Source organism: Pogona vitticeps, chromosome 4, assembly GCF_051106095.1.
Source record: "Pogona vitticeps strain Pit_001003342236 chromosome 4, PviZW2.1, whole genome shotgun sequence".
Lineage (NCBI taxonomy): Eukaryota > Metazoa > Chordata > Lepidosauria > Squamata > Agamidae > Pogona > Pogona vitticeps.
Window position 1 is genome coordinate 148106441 of NC_135786.1, and position 19388 is coordinate 148125828.

General features: G+C 35.7%; 1 long non-coding RNA gene across 1 annotated transcript; it reads right to left on the bottom strand.

Moving 5' to 3' along the window:
• Positions 1-542: 542 nt before the first annotated feature.
• Positions 543-19154, bottom strand: LOC144588618 (uncharacterized). Its single transcript, XR_013544240.1, has 2 exons — positions 19076-19154; positions 543-878 (listed from the first exon to the last, which is right to left on the bottom strand). It is a non-coding gene; the product is annotated as an uncharacterized LOC144588618 (long non-coding RNA).
• Positions 19155-19388: the final 234 nt, after the last annotated feature.

Genomic DNA, 19388 nt, shown 5'->3' on the forward strand with positions numbered 1-19388 from the left:
CTCTGGTCCACGGGGTCACGAAGAGTCAGACACGACTTAACAACTAAACAACAACAACAGCAACAAATAGCTATTGGGAAAAGCTATTGGGAAAAACTGCACTGTTTGGGGGCAAATGTTCAAAATAGATCAAGCCAGAGGTATGGCAAGCCACTGCAGCAGGAAGTGATGGGTTGCGGCAATGAATGATGGCAGCACTGGGCAGTGGTAGATGGCAATGGCAGCTAAGGTGGGGGGGAAAGGGTGGGGGCTAGACTGTGGAGGCAGGTGGCTATGGGGCTGGCTGCCTGCCTATTGGCCTGCTATATGCCTGCTATGGGGCTGGCTGGCTGCCTATTGACCTGGCTAGCCTTCCTTCTCTTCCTATGGGGGAATAAAAAATGAACAAATATTCATCCTTTTATATTCGTTGAGATATCTAGAACTCACAAATATGAAGGGACAAATATTTAATAAATCAATGATTTTTAACAAATATCGCGATTCCTTTTTTTATTCATCCCCATGTCTAGAATAGACCCATTGGTATTAATGGAATGTACAGTACATAGGAATTGACTCATTATCTCCATTGTTTCAGTGACCCTACTCTAGCATGATTTACTATGCTAAGGAATAGAATATTGGCCATTTAATCAAATACTGAATGATAGGTCAACACTTATGTAAATCCCATGGAGTCCAGGCTTTCCTTTGCTTGTGACTAGCAGCAGCACACTGGTGAAGGCACTTGGTTGCAGAGTAGTCATTAGTGGCTCGGCAGTGGACATCAAACAACTTCTGCCACTGGAACTATGACAGGCACATTTTTCTCAGTGAGGCAAAATGCTAGTGAAAGGAGGAATTTTTTGTGCAGGTTGCACCCAGGACAGAAGGACCTGTGGGGGCGGGGGGGGGGAGAAAGAAAACATTCCTTGATCTCAGTTCAAAGTAAATGCCAATGCACCTTTTTGTCTTTGGTGCCTTTTCTCTTAACAGCAAGCTGGAAAACATATGATCCAGGAGCAAGGGGCAAAGATATTATCAGCGTTAATAATTAGTCTTGGCTTTCGGCCACAGCTAGGAGGATTTAATCAGCAAGCCTGACAGACAGTTTGAGAACAAGCTAATGTGATGGTCATTCACCTCATTGGATTGATGATAATACATTTCCCATGCAACACTGAGGGAATTCTAACTAGATGACCTAACAGCAGATGTTCGGCGAGCCCTTTGAATACTCCTTGTTACAAGCAGAATAACTCATTTGCCATTGGTGCATGGAAATGAAATAGGTGATACTTTGGGTCAGCTGCAGCCAATGCCTTTTTCTGGCCTACACTGCTCTAGGAGAAAATGCAGGCTCTGTTCTGCAAACCAAAGAGAATAATGAAATCACATTCTCTCCACTTTCAGTTCATGCCCTCTGACTGCAAAAAGCACAGCATTTGTGGCATAAACTCCCAGCTAGATGTTGTTTAGGGCTGGACCCAAACACTGGGTTGCCTGAAGCAAAGTTCAAGCCCATGCCTCTAGAGACAGGGTAAACGTTCTGTTACATTAAATTTCTTTAATAATAATAATAATAATAATAATAATAATAATAATAATAATAATAATAATAATAATAATAATAATAATAATAATAATAATAATAATAATAATAATAATAATATAGCGCATATTCCTTCGATCCCAAGTATGATTTGCAGATTTTACTTTTCTTCTCCTCCAATAATGAACTGAAACAAAAATTCCTCCATCTGCACCAACATATATACGAATAGTCCATTTGTGTGATAATATCTTGAAAGACCAAAACAACGGAAAAAACCAACAACAAAAATATAAGAAAGACACTCCTTTTTTTCATTTTTGAGTTTGTTTGTCGGTTTCTGAAAAAGAGCCTCTAAAATGTGAATTATTTGCTTTTAAAAAAAGAGAGGAACATTAAAGTTTCATTGTTTCTTTCATGTTCCCTTTTGTGGGTAACCTTTCTTTCTCCTCTTGTATGTCAAATTACCTGATGATTTTTTCATCCAAAAGCATCACAAAGGCTATTACAAAGACATGGTGGATTTCTGGGGAAAACAGAAATTTTGAACCTGGAGAAGAGCCTGGAACCCAATGATGAATGTTCATAGTGCTTCAGTCATTCCTTGCTGGTGGGGGCATTTTGGGGGGGGTGGTTCTTTGTTTTGTTATTCATTTCTTGAATTTTTTTTGCTATGGCCTGGCTCTGAGCTGGCCTTCCTTCTGCTGCCTGTTGGACTCAAAGAAAAAAAGAGAAGGCATCAAAGGATAGCGAATGGAGAAAAATCTTCCCATATTCTTGTAGTTTTGGTTAGGGCACCATTTGATTGTATTTTTTTAAAAAAATATTTATTTGTTTACATCAGTTTCTCAGTTTTGGGAAGAGGGAGCTGCGATTTTCACATTATTTTGCTATTTTCCACCTGTGTGTATGAGGGAGTGTACTTTCCCTATCGGAATGATTCTTTTTTAGTGTTATTTTCTTAATTTACTGTGCAGTTAATTCTGATAAATCTGTATATTTTGGTGGGCAGTTATGAAAGAACCTAAAACAAACTTTCCCTTTCCTGTAAAATGAAAGGACTTATGCATATAAGCTAAATAAATAAATAAATAAATAAATAAATAAATAAATAAATAAATAAATAAATAAATAAATAAATAAAGGCATGAAAAATATAAAAATGGAAGAGGCTACCTCGGAAGGAATGCAGACATTTCAGCTCTGAAGGATGGGTTACTATTTCTGTTTTGAATTTTTTCTAGATTTTTTCTCTCCTTTTTTTTAACTATCAAGTTATTGCAATTCATAATGTGAATTTGGGTGAAACCTTATTAAGAAATGAACAGAAACTAAATTTTCCTCATCTCTAATTTGATTTTCAGAGGTTGGTTGGAATGGTTGCTGAATCTTATTTCATCACAAGTGGTGTAATATTACTCTCTATCACTTCTGAGTGCACGATTTTAGCTTACAGATGCAGGCCAGAATATGTCCTCACACAAAGAAGGTCAGAAACTGACCATCCCACTGCCTAACAGCTGAGCCAGCTCTGGTATTTTTCTGTCATGCTTGCAAGCCAGAGCACCACCACTGGAAGAAGCATAGCATTTGAGTCCATGAAGTTCAGCAAACTATGCTGGGAAGTCAGGCTCTTTTATGGTCACTTTGAGTTGCCTTCATAATGAGCTGATACCTTCTATGCTGTCATCAGTCTTTGGGAGTAAGAGATAAGAAAAGTAGTGCTGCGCACACAATCAATGTGACACTTCATCTCCTCATTAGAGAAGGTTTGAAATGATGAGTTTCCTGAAGGGACAGAAGTTTAACAAGCAAATCCTGTAGTTACCATCTGCTTTCTGTCTTTGATGGAATGAAGAGGTCCAAGTGCATGCAAATACACTTCTCATTTAACATGGTTTAAAACATTTTAAGTTTTAAAGACCATTATGTCATGTAAACCAACAGCAACTTAAACACTGGCCAGTTCTGTATAGTGGTTTTGATGCTGCCATGTGGCACAGTAAACTAGTTGTGTTAACACTTTCCTATTCATTGGTTAAATTAAAACATAATTATTTTAGTATATATTCTCTTGCTTCAGAGCAATTGCTGCTTTGTCCTTCCTCATTCATAATTGAGAATAGTGTCCATTACACTAGCTCTCTCTTTGAGATATCAGCTTCTCTTGCATTTGTGTTGCTTCCTTTGTTGGTGGTGGGTTTTCCACTCTTCAACTATCCCTCTTTTGCTCACAGGCAATTTCATAATATAGTTCCTGCACAGAAGTACATTTTAAAAATCTGGATCAGGGAGTTGGGGAGGATTGTTATTGCAGCAGTTAGCTCTATCCTACACCTCCCACACTCATACATTGATTGGAAAGTGTGCACAGTGCTATACAAAAGAATTTCTATTCAGACTTACAAACCCAAACAATCAGGTGGTTTCATTTGCAAGACACATATAGTAGAACAAAACTATAATAGCCATGAACTGCAGTTTGAACGTCCGAAACCTGTTATCAGTGATGCATCTAAGATCATTTGTGGTGAGAAATATCAGGGTATTTGCTTAGTTGAGCTCCTGAAGATGGAGGCATGGGACATCTTTTCTAGTTTGTGTCCTTTTCGGCTCTTGTTTTTAGGATCAAACCTCTTAGTTGAAGAAAGAATTCATCTAAATAAGGTAAAACTGTGTTGACTCAATTTAGAAAAAAAATCTAACCTTTCTTGACATGTAGTTGAAAATAAAGTTGCACAGCACAGTGCATTATGTAATCTCTTCATGTTTTCTTACCACCACATATTTATCGACTGCAATTTTATTTAAACAGTAGAAGCCTCCCTTCCTTGTCCAAAAAAAAAGAGAGATGTAAGACAGAGCTGACATAAATGAAATTTTTTTGGTTGCATGATCATAAAATAATAAACACAAATAAAGCCTACAGAGCTGACAGTGCAGTGGCTTAAATTACCATGTTCCAACTCACATTTCCTTCCCTGACATATTTATATTTTATTTTACAATATAAAACAATGATTCATGAGTGCAAATGCTTGGAAAATTGAGCATAGTTGACTAAGCATCGCTTCACAGTCTATTTTCTACAATAGCAATGGATTTTTAAAAAATGAACATTGCAATTTACCAAATGGCTTTAAATATTTCCTTTTTCTAGCAGGTTTCTTTGGTCTGAAGGTGTCATCTCTTTACTGTCACATTTTGTCCTGTTAAAAGGGAGACACATATTCTTAAATCTCTTGGGATGGGAATTTACTTGTCATACAAATCTTGCATCCTGTCCTTGGTGCTGTTCATAATCAGTGAGGAAATAGTATTTCTGGAAATGTGAAGCTCTAGTTTAATACCAGAATCCTAAGTAAGATAGATGGGACTTAGGTTTCACTGCAGAATATGGGTCTTGAAAGAAAGAAAAAAGAAAGAAAGAAAAGTTTGGCCATTTCTAATATTTTATTTCAACAACCTCCGATATGCAGATGATACCACACTGATGGCAGAAAGTGAGGAGGAATTAAGGAACCTTGTAATGAGGGTGAAAGAGGAGAGTGCAAAAAACAGCCACTAACTCAACATCAAAAAAACTAAGATCATGGCCACTAGTCCCATCACCTCCTGGGAAATAGAAGGAGAAGATATGGAGGCAGTGACATGATCACTGCAGATTGAGACAGCAGCTACAAAATTAAAAGACACCTGCTTCTTCGGAGGAAAGTGATGACAAACCTTGACAGCATCTTAAAAAGCAGAAACATCACCTTGCCAACAAAAGTCTGCATAGACTTTTATCTGTGAATGTTTAATGTAATATTTGTTTAATTCTTTTTTAAATTCTATAGTAATTTATTGTCTTTAGCTGTAATACTTATAGTGTTTAATACTGTAAGCTGCCTTGGATCCCTTTAAGAGAAAGGTGGGGTAAAAATATTTTAAATAATAAATTAAATAATCATTGTTCCCCTAATGACCTTTGTCAGAATTTCACTTCTGCATTAAAACTTATGGTTCCAACCCTGGATGAAGAAATTTACCTATTCCAGTGGGAAATTGTGCCCGTTCCAAATAATGGGAAATGTGTCAATTCCAAATTAATGGTAGAAGTACACTGAAGACTATTTACTATGTCCTATTGTCAATCCTCCATGTAATCTCTTTAAGGTTATCTTTAAAACAGATTTTTTTTTTAAAAAAAATGCAGACAATATATCATCTGAGACAATGTGCCTGGCTCAATTTTCTTTCCCTCAAGAATCCTCTCCACTTTCTTAGCAGATATTCTGAGCATGGTTCCTCTTAAAGTCAATTTAGCATTAAAGAATCCTACATGAAATTTAGCTGAAACGTTAGCAGTACTGCCAAGCCTTCAAATGAATCTTTTGCCAAAGTCATAATAGTGTTAAACCAGATCAAATCATTCTAATTAGATTAGATGATTCTTCTTTGGAGCTCTCCTATATGTTGTGGCACATTTTACCAATCAAATCTCCTGAAAATGTGGATTTTTTAATTAAAAAGAACACAACCGCACAGACTGCCTTGGGCTTAAAACAATTAGAATTCCTAAATTGTATTTCATCTTTTCTGTACTTATGCCACATAAATGTCTTTTCAAAGCAGTGGACACATTACTTTAAAGGTGCAAATCTCAACTTACAGAGGACTCTGCACACTGGAAAAAAAGATATTGCTCATTACAAGAGACAGATAGGAACTGAAGTACTGAAAGATTTTCTTCCCTAAATAAAGACAGATGGAACCCCCTCCCTTTCTCCTTACTGCTCAACTAACTTTCATATAAAAGTGAGGAGAGAAGTAATATTGCTGTCCCTCCTAAGACACATTTTTCACTAGCTCTTCAATTATATTTCTCTGAGGAAAAGAAATTGCAGCCATATTTATAATGACGGCTTTCACTTCACTTTGCAGAATCGACCTGTATTTGGAAAAGGAGAGTTTAAACCTTTGGGAGGATCCACAAAATCTGCTACACTTTGGTTAATACTTTGAATGAGGCCTGCTGAAAAATGGACCCCTAAAGATCCCATTCCTAGATCAAATCTGAACTATAGATCTCCTTAAGGCAATCTATATAATGATTAGATGTTAGTCACCATTCAGCTTTGGGTATACATTTTTGATTTTAATGATTTTTCATGGATGTGCTGGTTTTACTTGATTTTAATCATTTTATAATCAAATTTGATTTACTTCTATTTATAGTATGACAAATATTGTAGGGCACTTTCAGCATTATTTTGTATTGAAGAGCTGGGGTTCATAGGTAAATAACAATGACTAAACACGTCAAAAGGACTTCTTTGCTTATGTGCAAAGTGACAAATCTGGAGCAGAAAGTTTCTTATCAGAAGAAGCCTGGAAAATCAAAGTTTAGAATTTTCCAAAGGTTCAGAGTCTCCAAATATTCCAAAGAGTCTCTGCTTTAGACTACTCATGTGAGCAAACCTATGACAGAGTGGGTGAAATCAATGTTCTTCTGTTGGGGTTGCTGCGTTACTTCATTTTACAACTTTTGTCCAGATTCCAGCCATGATACGCAATAGGACAAAAAAAAAAAAGAAGAAGAATCAGAGATAGAAAGCAAAATATCTAGTCATTAATGAATTAATGACCTCCAAAACATCCTATCTTTAACAGCTCTGCTCAGATCTTGCAAACCAACAGCAATGGCTTTCTTTAGTGAGTCTCTTCCTACTGCTACCCCTACTAATATTGTATTTTCCAGTTCTCTAAGTATCTGTTACTTGGTAAATATGGACAATCACCTGCTAGAGGTGGGGAACAATTGCCAGGGGATTATGCATCCAGATGATAAAATCACATTCATATGCGAACTGGCCCTTGAACTGATTGCGGATGTGTGTAGAGGTAGGTTTGACTTTACATTTCAGATCTTGGATTCTGTTGATTTAGAGGATTTATTCATCAAGAAACTTACTTTTCATTGTTGAAACATGGTTTAAGTTGAACTTTGCTGATGCTCTTTTTTTTTAACCTGGATGCTGCCAATGTTTCAAGCACAAGGTGATTATTTATAAATTCTTGTATTAAGGAGGAAGCTGAGGGAATACAGTGGTGCCTCACATAACGAGCGCACCGTTTAACGACGAATTCACATAGCGATCCGTTTTTTGGGATCGCTAATGAGATTGCATACCAATGCTTTCTATGGCCGAAAATCGCTTTGTTTTTGTTTTTTTTTTTTAATATTTTATTTTATACAAAAAAAAATACACAAAAGAACACATACATAACAAAAATACAAAAAAATACAAGTAATAGTGCTTATTATAAACTAAATTCTAATGTGCACCCCATACCCACGGGACTCTATTTACTATAATAATTTTTTTCTTACAGATTACCTCTCCAAAATTGTATTGAGTATTCTTTAGAGGCTTTCCCCCTTCCTTTCACTAACACAAATTCCACAAATTTACCCCAAATATCATAGAAATTGTTACATCTTATTTCCCCTCTTTTTATTTTAAGTTCCATAGTCAATTTATCATTTAATGCAATGTCCCATACTTCACAATACCAGTCTTCAATTTTAATATAATTCTTGTCTTTCCAAAATCTAGCTATTAATATTCTAGCACCTGTCATAAAATTAGTGATTAATTCTTTCGAGTGATGGTCCAGATCTGTATTATCAAAAATTGACAATAAAGCAATTTTGGCATTAAAATCAATATCTTTACCAAATATATCACACATTTCCTTAAAAATCAATTCCCAAAATTTCTTAACCACTTTACATTCCCACCACATATGAAAATACGTACCAATTTCCTCATCACATTTCCAACATGCTTTGGAGTATGTTGCATTTATTATATTCAATTTTACAGGAGTCAAATACCACCTTAGACAGATTTTAAAAAAATTTTCCTTTATTCTTGTTGACATTAATCTTAACACTCTCATCCTCCACATTTTTGTCCAATCCTCTATTTTAATATCTGTTTTTAAATCGTTTTCCCAAATTAATTTTAAACCTTCTATTCCCCATTCTTTTTCCTCTTGTTCCAAAATTATATTATATATTTTACTTACTATTCCTTTCAAAGTTGTATCTTGCATATCTTCATGTGATGACAGAAATTGTTCGTACTTAGTAAGTTCTCTACATTTACCATTAGTTTTCAACCAATCCTTTGTCCAGGTGTCTAACTGAATAAGATTATACCATGATAGTTTATTAGATTGCAGTTTAGACATAATCAACTCCTTCGATCTCATGTTACCCATCCAGTCCTTCAATCTTGCAACCCTTTTATTCTTAAATAATTCTACTAAATCCTTTAAATTTGTAGGAAAGTTTTCTGTCTCAGTCACTAGTTTTAATGGTGAAGTTAAGGGACAAAACTTCTCTTTATATTTATTCCAAATATTTAACAGGTTTCTTAAAAAGGGGTTTTTAATCTGATTTATTGAACTTCTCTTTAGTATATTAAACAAGTATCCTTCAGCATTTCCATTTATTTCTGAAGATTCCATCTCCCACCAAATTAATTTTTCTTTATTGAATATAATATCTCCAATAACTCTTAATTGATTTGCTATATAATAATTTTTAACATTGGGCATACCTAAACCTCCTTTTTTTTGAGCCTTATACCAATATCTTTTATTTATTCTAGATTTTTTGCCTTGATTACAAAATCCATTAATTAATCCCTGCCAATATTTAAAATCCTCTTCTTCTAATCGTATTGGGAGCATCCTAAATAAAAAAGTGATCTTCGGTAATATTTTCATCTTAATTAAAGCGATTCTCCCAAACCATGATAGTTTCAATTTGGCGTACTCTTGCAATTTATCTTTAATTTCATTTTTTAATTTATTAAAATTTTTCTCTTTTAATTTTTGAGTTGTTCTAATTATGTTTATACCTAAATATTTGATAAGATTACACATTTTAACGCTATATTTATTCACAAACATGTCTTGCTCCTGTATATTATAGTTAAACATCATCATTTGTGATTTTTGCCAATTAATCCTTAAACCTGTTATTTCCCCAAATTTTTCTAAATGGTTTTTAATGTTTTCCATACTCTCTAATGGATTTTTAATAGTCAGTAAGGAATCATCAGCAAACAAATTAATTTTAATCATTTCATTTTTACCTGTTCCTTTAATTAATTTATCATTTCTTATTGCGTTAGCTAATAATTCTATAATCATGCAAAACAATATTGGTGAAAGTGGGCAGCCTTGTCTAGTACCTCGGCCTAGAAAGATCTTTTCCGTTATACCATCATTAACTATTATTTCTGAAGTATTATCTAAGTATAATTGATCTAAAACACCTCTAAACTTTTTACCAAATCCCCAACCTCTTATAAGAAGTTTTAGTGTTGACCATTCAACACAATCAAAGGCTTTAAATATATCCAATGATAAAATCATTGCTTTTATTTTTTCTTTTTCTATTTCATGTATAATATTTAAAACTCGTCTAGTTAAATTGTCCATTTGTCTACCCTTAATGAAACCACATTGGTCTTCTTTAATATAATTTGCTATAAATCTATTTAATCTATTTGCCAATATAGCGGTAAAAATCTTAGCATCTTGGTTTATTAAAGATATAGGTCTATAGGATCCCGGATCTGTTTGATCCTTATTGGGTTTTAGAATGAGAATCGTTAATGAATGCTTCCATGAAGCTGGTATTGTCTCTCCTTCCATTATCTTATTATAAATCATTTTTAACTTAGGTATTAAAATGGTGCTAAAGTGTTTATAATATTCTGGACCCAATCCGTCAGGACCTGGTGTTTTACCATTTTTTAATTTATTTATGACTTCAGCAATCTCTTGCTCCTTGATCTCTTCTTCTAATATTCTTTTATCATTTTCTGATAATTTAGTTTTTAAATTATCGTTTATATATTTTTCTATACATTCTTTCTTTATGTTATTTCCTTTGTATAGTTTCTGAAAAAATTCATGAAAAATCTTCAATTTTTCTTTCATTATATTACAATTTTTACCTGTTTGAACTTTAATTATCCCTATTGAATTTTTTGCTCTTTTATTTTTACACATTTTAGCTAACAATTTTGAGTTTTTGTTATTAAATTCAAAAAAATGTCTCTTTAAATACATCAAATCTCTTTGAACTTTCTCTATTTCTATATTATCTAATTCCTTTCTCTTAGCCTGAATTTCTATTAATATTCTTCTATCTCTTTCTGTAAAAAATCTATTTTCTAAGTTTTTCAAATCTTCTTCTATTTTTTTCACATGTCCCTCCTTAATTTTTTTTAATTTACACGATTCTCTTATCGTTATTCCTCTTGTGATTGCTTTCATTGTGTCCCACAACAGGCCTGGCTTAGCACCTCCTGTTTCATTTATTGTCCATAATTCTAGCCATTCCTTCTTTATCTTTTCTATTATTTCTGGATGCTGCAGAATATTATTATCAATTCTCCATCTTTTGGAGTCTTTATAATCTTTCTTTATTTCAATCTCTATTAACATCAATGCATGATCTGTTATTTTAATAGGGTTTATTTCAGTATCAACAATCTTAGAAATTAAATCCTGAGATGTAAATATATAATCTATTCTAGAGTAAGTATTGTGCACAACTGAAAAATAAGTATATCTTTTTTCATCACCTTTCATTTCTCTCCAAATATCCTTCAAATGGTTATTTTTTATCTTTTTACTTAATATTGTGTTTCTATGATAAATATCATTCCGACTGTATGCAGTTTTGTCTTTTATCTTATCCATAACCATATTGAAATCTCCTGCCATAATAACATAACCTTTCTTTACCTTTTCCATTTCTTTAAAAACCAAATCATAAAATTCACCTTGTTTATTATTAGGTGTGTACATATTTACCAAAGTATATTCTTCCAACCCCATTTTACCTTGCATTATTATAAATCTACCATTACAATCTTTTACTACCTTTTCTACTTTAAATTCGCAGTTTTTGAAAATTATAATTGCTACACCCCTAGATTTAGAAGTTCCAAAATTTTTTTCATAAATGTCGATATTGTTCATCTTTAACTCATTGACTCCTTTTTCTGATTGATGAGTCTCTTGTAGAAAGACGATATCCAGCTTGTTTTTCCTCAACAATGCTTCTATTCTTCTTCTTTTCACTGTTGATCCGAGGCCTTTAACGTTTAAAGTTGCAAGTCTTATTTTTCTACCCATATGTGTTCAAAAGTTTTCTTTCCAATAGGTCCCGTGTGTAACCTTACCTCCCACCAACAACATAAAACAGACAAAACAACACCCCATAATTGATTTTCACCAATTTTGTGAACATATACATTCGTATCCTCTCCACCATGGTCCCATGCCATGACCACTGGCATGAGCAAAAGGTGGGGGGGAGACGCCACCATCGTCCGGCGGAACCATGACCGGAGCCTTGCCTCTGATCTTTTCATTTAACTTTTGCATTTCTACTTAATGTTTAATACTACAATAGTAACAAAATAAAAATAAGAATAAGAATACCCTTCTCCTTCCCCCCTTCCCCTTACTGGAATCCTTTAAAGAGTTTATATTTAGTTTTTAGTAATTTTAATTTTGTTACCCCTTTTACTATCTAAATTTAGTGTGTTTAGTATGATTAGAACAAGAGTAAAATAAATAAATGGTATTATTCTATAAAGCTATTTTAAAAACAACAAAAAAGAACCTCAAAAATTAGAAGAGGGGAAAGAGGGGAGGAGAGAAACATATATATGTATATATATATGCACACACATACATATATATAAGAAAGATTTTATTAGGAGAAAGATAAAGGAAAAAAAATAAAAGATATAAAAAATAAGATAGAATAATAAAAAGATATAAGAAAAAACTGGTCCATCTTCTTCCTTCTGGTTCAGCCTTCTAATTCTTTGCTTGTGGTTGGAATTAACTCCTGACTTTCTCCTTCATAAATGTTCCAATCTTTCAGCAGTTGTAAACCTTGCTCGCAGGAGTGGATTTTAAACAAAATCTTGTCTTTCCAGATTTTCAAAAAAATTGGGTAGCCCCAATGATATCTGATGTTATTTTTCCTCAGAATTGCTGTAACCGGCTGCATAGATCCTCGCCATTTCGCAGTCTCTTTACAAAAATCCTGGAAAATCTGAATTTTTCTGTCCCTATAAACCAGCTGGTCTTGTTTTTGTCTGATTGCTTTTAAAAATTGTTCTTTCTTTGTATGATTCAAAAACTTCACAACCACTGGTCTAATACCGAGACTACTTGGATTTCCCAGGAAATATGCCTTTTCTATATCTGTTTCAATCAGATGCTGCGTGTCCATTATAGAGTTTATCCAAGCCATTATCTCCTTTCTGAGATCTCGGCCCTGTTGCACTTGGAAGTTCATTATTTTAATATTAGACCTTCTGAGGTTATCATCCATAAATATAAGCTTTTTATTGGTATCAGAAATTTGCTGAGCCATGGACACAATTTCTTCTTTATTTCCTTGAACTGTATCACCAAGGTCCCTAATTTTGCTCTTCATGTCCTTTAACTCCTGTGACACCCCTGAAATTTGATCTTGAAGCTTAGTGATGCTTCTTTCGATGGACTTAAATCTTTGCTCTGTTTTGTCAAAGCCTTCAGACATTTTACAAGACAGATCTTTTATAAGCCTTGTAACCTCGTCCATCCTATCGTCTTCAGTTGGTTGTGTCGTCAATCTTTCCAAACTGCGATCTGAGGGGGTTTTGGCAGTTTTATCCCTCCTCCTTGACATAGAGAGTTCTAATTAAAAATAATTATTGTTGTTTCAGGCTTTTCGTTAGGAGCAGGGCAGCTGGAAAACGCCAGTAGCTAATCGGCCATGAAAGTGAAAGTAGTTTTTAACTTTAAAAGAACATAGTCCTTAAGGCTTTTAATCAGCGATATGCCTTCCTTATCCTTCTCTCCAAGGATTTATGATAAAAAAAACATTCTTCTAAAGAAAGAAATGCATTTTAATAGCTTTTTACCTTGCTAGGCGATACGGAGGGTTCGCTCCTAGCTGGTCATCCCCCCGAGCGGAAGTGCTTACCGATTTTCGCATACCGATTTTTTTAAACAGCTGATCGGAGGTTCCAAAATGGCTGCCGGACGCCCAAAATGGCCGTGCGCAGCGTATTCGCACCCTGCCCTCGCTTACCGAGGGCGCGAAAATGGCGGCCGGATGGGGAAACATCACAGAACGGTGAGTTTTGGGCCCCATTGGAACGCATTAAATGAAGTTTAATGTGTTCCAATGGGTTTTTCCATTCCATATAGCGATGTTTCCCCATAGCGATGGTTAATCCGGAACGGATTAATCTCGCTATGCAGGGCACCACTGTAATTGATAATATTTGCTGCTCTATTCATGTTGATGTAGAGCAGCAAATCAGCATATATAGAAAGGTGGTGAGAGGGTTGCATTTGATTTAAGGTACAGTGGTGCCTTGCTAGACGATTACCTCGCAAAACGGTTAATTCACAAGACGATGGGTTTTTGCGATCACTATAGCACTTTGCAAAACGGTTTTTCCCTATGGGCAATTTTCGCTAGATGATGTTTCAGTCCGTGCTTCGCAAGACAGGGTTTTTTTGGGGGGGTTACGGTTTTTCGCAAGACAGCAATTTTGACAGCTGGCTCTGTGCTTTGCAAAACATTTTTTTTTTAGGGACGGTTTTTCACAAGACAGTGATTTTGACAGCTGGGTCCATGCTTCACAAAATGGTTTTCCTATGGGCGATTTTTGCAAGATGATTTCCCCCCATTGGAATACATTAAATGGATTTCAATGCATTCCAATGGGGAACCGCATTTTGCAAGATGTTTTCACAAGACAGTGATTTTCGTGGAACGAATTAACATCGCCTTGCGGGGCACCACTGTATTTTTTTTCAGTCCAAAAGAGACAGCCAATCAGAAGCCCTAATTGAAACAATTTCAGTTCCCTCACAAATGTTCAAGTAAATACCCCAGTAAGCATCATTTTGTGCAGAAAGACCCACAGTGCAGATCCATCATTTCAAGTGAGGTACTTAACAACAAGTATCTATACATATCCCTTTGCCTTCTCTTAAATTGTGAATGTCTTGTGCTCCACTCTTGAGCCTAAAAACCATTGGCCCATGAAGGAACTTGGCTGAGACTGCTTTAAAGATGGCTGGGTGTGCTGTGCTCCAGGTTGGATGGGGCAGAAGCACTACAAATTCATGTGCTGTAAATTCCTTGGGGGATTAACAATCCAGTACCTTCCAGCTGCACAGAAATGTACTTGACTGAACACAATCTGACACATTTCTTCTAGGCACTTTGATTGTTTTGTGCCTTCAAGCAATAGATACCCCGAGAACTTGTTGAAAAATAGTCCTGACAATTATTTTGTGTTTGGATAAGAAATGATTAACTGAGGGAGGAAAATAAAGTCAGGTTCTGGGATTTTCTCCTGCTTGGTTTCTCATTAGGAATAGTAGTGATGGTATCCTGAGACCATCTTGATGCTGCCTTTGGTGTTGTCAACATTCAGGATGCTCTTTGCCTGGCATTCTTCTTCATTTGATAATGTGAACACAATATTGTGCAACAATATTGGCCCATTTCCTGGCGTTTTGAATTATGGATAGAGAACCACAATATCCCAGATTTACAAACCAGAGGGGTTTTTGTTTTGTTTTGTTTTTGAGAAATGAATTATACTTTTACATGCCTTGGGGTGTGGTGTAGCTCTTTGAACTGCTCACCCAGCTATATGCCTTACCAAATTAAATCAATCTTATGCCCAAATAGATGTTCATCAGCAATTGATATACTTTAATTTATTAGTATTCACAGATTGAGGAAAATGTTTTCTTGAATGAACAGCTCCCCAATTCCCCATGCTGGGTATGGGATTCTGGATGTTGTAGTGCTTGAGAAAGGAACTTTTCAAAGCACTCTTTTGTACTATAATGAAACCTGTAACACTCAAACAAAACAGCAGTGACATTCCTGCAAGGAAGATCTGAGGAAAAATTCACTAGAGGCCTCTATGCAAAACAAAATGCAGTTATTTATTTCCAGTAATGTATATGGCAATGTTACATGGTAATTGGCTAAAATATATTGACTGCCCAAGGAGACCAAGTAAACTTTTGACCAAGAGGAGATTTTATCTTGGCCATCCCTGTACCAAATCCAACACTCAAATGCTCGCACTATGCTGGCTTTCTCAGATTAGTACTAATTATACAAATGGCACCAGTGTTAAACATACAGATGGGTGGTGTTGGATCTCAACTATGAATGCACTGGATTTGCATAATGTTCAGTTTTGGAGGGCTCTAATATAGCAAACTTAGCTCCTGTCCTTGAACATTTATTTAATTCTAACAGAGAACATTTGAGCAGGGCCAATCTTTCCTTGACAAGAAAGGAAAAAAAATGGTGGGGGAAGGAGAAAGATATTTAAGAAAGCCTGGTCACATCACAAGCTACTTATCACTGTTAAACCAGATTTAGCTTGTAGTTTGGGAACTAGTTGCCAGAGGTGTATTGCTTCTGTAGTTTTTGTACATACATAGCATTTGATAGCAGCGCATGTTAGAACTGGATGAATGGATGAAATATAGAGTACCGAGCCATAATGTAAATAGGAAAATCTATGGGGTTGCCACTAAGGGAAAAGAAAAATCCAAAATCCATGTTAATGTAATACGTTTGTTACGCCAACTCAAAGAACCCCAAAACGATGTTAAGGATTCTCACTTCCACCATGAATATGAGATAAAGACCTATTTTTTTCTTTCATTCATTCAGATTTCCACAATTTGCTCCAAGAGTCTTTGCACAAGACTGGTCATTTTCTTCCATTTGTAAAGCAAAGCACAGAAGATGATAAGCAAATGATTCTTTGATCAGGCAGATGCAAACTATCCAGCTGGTATTTCTAATTCTTAAAGTACCTGCAACAAAGTGGTGATTGCTGTAATTATGTGCTGTTGGCATAATGTGTGCAGTTTGTGCCATTTTTGCAATTTGTGCAAAAATCATTCTCGTTTGTTGGAAGAAAATATCTCACCACTGTCTTGCAGGCAAGGAGATTAAAAAAATGCCAGTGAAGACAAATGAAGTTTTGCATTTCTGTTCCAGAATGAATATTGGATCTGCCTTGGAGACACTCCCAGAAGTGGACTGAGAGAAGGCCATGAGACCTGAAACTGAAATTCAATTCTGCAAACATCCAAAAATTTATATAATAGAAAAAGACATGGCTGATGGGAAGCTTTTCAATTTGGCAGGTTATGCAGGCTTATACCATATACTGCTCGGTGCAGGTTCATAGACTAGAATTTACATTTTAATTATATACTTAGCTTTCCAGGGCAGGAACAGTCTATTGCTTTTCTATAATGTGAGCCACTTAATGATAAGTGCTGAACAAACAGAGAACAGGACATGTCTTTCTCTAAAGAGATTAGAGCCCTTCACTGTGAAGTGGCATGCCCCATTTGTTTCAAAGAGGCATGTTCCAGTACAGCTTTTAGGAAATGGATTGGACTTAGCACCCACAATAATCTCATCTATTTGCTCTTAATGAAGTAAAGCAGAGCACCTCAGAGGTAAGTCAGTTATAGAAGAAAATGATCTACTGTATTGGAAGCATACAACATGACACGGAATTTGCATGCTTCACACTTGTGTATGCAACAGCATCCTTTGCCCCATTATAACTCTTTGACAATTTGTATTTCCATGTTAGCCATTAACTTGTATCAATAAACATTGATTGTAACAATCCAATATGAGCTCATCTAGGAAGAATTAGTCGTTTACCCAGCACTTTCTATTTTAAAATAACTAGGGCAAATCAGCAGATCTTAGCTGGTCATTTCAAACTAGGGCTAGTAAACCTATGACTCTGTTCCAGTAATTTAACAACAGGAAGTATAACAGAAGGTTTTTTTTTTACAACAACAAGCTTTGCCATTGCTGGCCTTGTACTAATTACTTTTGCATTCCCTCTCTAAATTTTACAGGTGATGAGACTTTAAGACTAAGGGATCTAACCTATACAATATGACTAAGACCTGTTTGCCTTTGACTAGCTTTGTTTTAGAATCCCTGTTTTGTAATAATTCAGTTGTCAATTTGTACTTACATTCCTGGCTCCACCTGGATGATGAAGGAAGTAATCATCACCTGAATCACCATTTGCTTCTGAACCCCCTCTGCCCTCAATAAAACAGATACCACAAGACTCAGGTCTAGCTACCTATGCTTCACAGGAGGGGCTGCTAAGCTCTATAGATCAGGAAGCCAGTTTCCTGCCCTCAGGATTCAATATGGGCCAAAACAGATCTGAAAAATGGGGAGAGGGAGAGGCATGGATACACAAAAGAAAACAAAAGTCAAAATGTCTGGAACTGAGGCATCTAAGAGGGACATTTGATAGGGGAGAAATTTTGGTCAGGGCTGTTGGGAGTGCAGAAAGAGGGGAACTGACAAAAATAGCCTTGGGATCATATGCAGCCATCAGGAAGCACTCTCCTGTCCATCTTCTATAGTGATCAAGAAACTGATACCAGGACAATGTTATAAAAGATCAACAGATGTGCTCTAACCACTCAACACTACCCTGGTTGTCCCAGTGTGAGTAAAACCAGGAAAGCCAAATGTGCTGATGGCTGGGGCAGTATACCTGCCTAGCACCCATCCAACACCTTACTCTTACTTAACTAAGGAGTGCTTCCAAGGAGTTCCCCAAAATCCACAAGATTAAGCACTTAGATTCTTATGCCAACCCTGCAAGGTAGAAATGCCATCTCTCTCACACAAAACATACAGTCTCTCAGCAGATGGTCAAAGCAAAGCCTGGTTTTAAGTAAACCTTTTAGATCTAAAAAGTCACACAACCCTAAGAACATTTATATTTTATTAAAAATTGTGAAAAGGTCAAAAAAGACAAAAGGTTTTAGAATAAATAATCAATCAAAACTTGAGAAAGGCACAATACACAAAAAAATAAGAAAGCTAACTAAACTAAGCTAGTACTTACACTCTTGCAAATCTTCAGCATAGTCCCAAAGCATATACGGAATGCCTTCCTTGTAGCAGGCAGCAAGTGAGCATAACATCTTTCATAAGATATAACTAAGCCAACTAAACTATTTTAACAACTTAAGCGTCATCTTCTGGACTCTTCCAGAGGATCTTCCAATCAGGTGTGGAGTGCTGTCAAACATTCACAAAGACAAGAGCAGTTTCTTTCCCTTTCCCCTTACTCAACTGAAAAGCATCTTCTCAGTTAGCTCAGTACCAGAGAATTAGTCAGCTTGGCCTTGAAGATTGCTTTCAGACAGATAAAGTGAAAGTGTTATTCCCTTCCAATTACTGGTGGGCATTACCCACCAGCCAGCTTGTTTCAGGAACTGACTACAAAACATGATTTTTTGAGGAAGAATAAAAAAGCATCAGAATTCATGATCAGTTTCCCAGTCTCTTGACAAATGCTACGAAAAACAAAATGATGCTCAGATATATTATTTGTTTCTTACCTTGCTATTCCAGTCTTATTTCAAGTAGTGCAAGGCTGCATTCATGGTCTTCTTCTCCACATTTACCATCACAATAACCCTGTGAAAAAGGTTAAGTTGAGAAATATTGATTGCCCTCAGGTCACACAGAAAGTCTTGTGGGTATGTTCAGATTCTAACCTGCATCTCTACTGTGCTAGACCAACATTTGGCTAGATTGTGTGCAGGTTTTTAAGAGGAGTCTAAACTAGGAGCCATGGGACAAGCCATTATTTAAAAAGGAGGATAAGTAACAGAACTCAAGTCAGGAGGTGGGGCAAGCAGCAAGCTAGAA